The sequence below is a fragment of the Artibeus jamaicensis genome, unplaced genomic scaffold, assembly GCF_021234435.1.
Source record: "Artibeus jamaicensis isolate MK-2021 breed Jamaican fruit bat unplaced genomic scaffold, CSHL_Jam_final scaffold_916, whole genome shotgun sequence".
Classification (NCBI taxonomy): domain Eukaryota; kingdom Metazoa; phylum Chordata; class Mammalia; order Chiroptera; family Phyllostomidae; genus Artibeus; species Artibeus jamaicensis.
Window position 1 is genome coordinate 35,668,607 of NW_026522059.1, and position 2,489 is coordinate 35,671,095.

Consider the following 2,489-nt stretch of genomic DNA (forward strand, 5'->3'; position numbering starts at 1 on the left):
TTGTCTACTTTCTTCTCTTAAACACACACAAATATTAGTGCATTCTTTAGTATAGCACTGAATTGTATCTTCTATTCCCTAAATCTATTTAGAAGAATAAATATTATGAAACTGAAACACTAAAATCAAAGTGACTAATTTTAACTTTCTTTTCTAAATCTCTAATTTAGTTTCAATGTTACAAGGCTTTATTCAATCTTCTATTTCATAAGATCTTCACTGCAGGTGACAAAACCTAAAATAAAACATATATAAATATAAGATTCTGAAACTCTTGAGTATAATATTTAAAAACCCAAGGCTGTGAATTTATCGAAGCTCTGTTTTAAAAAATAATAATAATATATTACCACTTAATATAGTTCCTATAATAACACTGGGAAAGAAAATTCTTGGCAGCATACTAACAAATAAACAACTTCCTCTCGGCCTATTTACCTTTTAAAAAGCTTACCCTGCCCTGGTTCACTCAGTGGATTGAGTGCCGGCCTGTGAACTGAAAAGTCGCTGGTTCTATCCATCAGGGCACATGCCTGGGTTGCAAGCCAGGTCCCCAGCTGGGGGCTTGGGACAGGCAACTGATTGATGTACCTCTCACACATCAATGTTTCTCTCCCTTTCTTTCTCCCTCTCTTCCCCTCTCTCTAACAATAAACAAATAAAGTCTTCATAAAAATAAAAAATAAAAGGCTTACCCTAACTCACTCTGTTCTTTGCACGAGAAAATAACATCCTGCAAACCAGGAAGTGGGTGCTTTCCAGACACTGGATCTGCTGGCACCTTGATCTTGGACTTAATGCTTCCAAGCCTAAGTTTCTTCTCAGATATGCTTCTCCTGGAAAAGGCTTCTCTACCCTAACTCTCATCTACTTGCCAAATAGAGTCTGAAACTCACTACAGATGGATTCTTCCAGTTAAAAAACACTGCCCTCTATTAAAATACAGGTATTTTCTAAGACAAGTCACATATGACCATAAATTAGTACCGTTTGTAATTTTTTAAATCAATAACTATCGAGATCCTGAAGGAATGCAATAGATAAATGGTCTCCAAACACTTTTTTTCTTTTTTATTCTCCCCCGAGGACATTTTTTATTGCTTTTACAGGAAGGGAGAGAGAGAGACACATTGATATGAGAGAAAAACATCAATTGGTTGCCTTCTGTATGTGCTTGACTGAACTTTTGTTCTACAGGACAATGCTCCAACCACTGCACCACAGCATTTAGGGCTCCAAACACTTTTGATTATACATCTTTATTAGTAACAAATCTTGATATATATATATATATACATATACATATATGTATGTATGTATGTATTCGTGTGTATATGTACTGTCAGTCCACATATTTTATAAGGGATTTTTATATACATTTAAAAAATAATGAAATTTAAAAAGCTTAACTACTCACAAAGATATTTACCAGAGGGCCATTTATAGTGGCAAAAATTTGGAAACAATCTCAATGTGCAGACATAAGGAATTTGTCAATAATAGTAGATTCACAAAATGAAATATTACAAGGCTGCTAAAAATATATTTAACAAAGGTACAATAGCCATGAAAAGATTTAATATGCTTTTGATCCATCAATTCCATCTAGGAATCAAGCCTAGAGAAATATTCACAAGTGTGCACAAATATACATATGCTCTTCGCAGAAATTTTTATTTTTTAATTATATTTTATTGATTATTCTATTACGGTTGTCCCAATTTTTTACACAGTGTGCCTCTAATGGAAATAAATATTGCATATAAAATGTCCCCCTTTAATCTTTACATCAAAATAGATACCCTGATATTGGATTTCTAGTCTCCAGAACTTTGAGAAAATAAATTTCTATTGTTTAAACTACTGAGTCTGTGATATTCTGTTATGACAGCCTCAGTAGACTAACATGCTCTATGTTCTATAAAGAACATTACTTTAAAAGCTGGGAGGGAAAAGCTAGGAGAGTTACTAAAAACACATACAATCTACCACAGTGTTCTTGCCATTTTACCACTTACAAGTATTTTGTTAAAAAGCCTTCAGAACACATTGAAGGTATTTCATACTTCTTACAGAAAAAAAAAGTTCATGATCACTACTTTTCCCATCAAGAATGTTGTAGCCAATAGGATAAAAATACTAATTTTAAAATATAAGTTTTTCCAATATAGCAGGGCATGAGTTTCCCTGCATTAGGTTTCTTATATTAAAATAAAAAACATCATGCCCAACATAAACATGAATTTTAGTAGGATGAAATTTAATCAGAAAGTTCTGTTTAATTGAACAAATTAAATATTTCTTGGAACCCACCATGTGCTATTTTAGGCCCTTGGGATATATCAAGTGGCAAGGAGACAAAAATCCCTGCCTTTGTGGAATCTTAGCAGAGGAAGACAGTCAATTAACAATAAAATAAATAAGCAAATTAAATATTACATTCAAACACAAGCGCTACGGAAAAAAAGCATAGAGCATGTTAAGAGAGA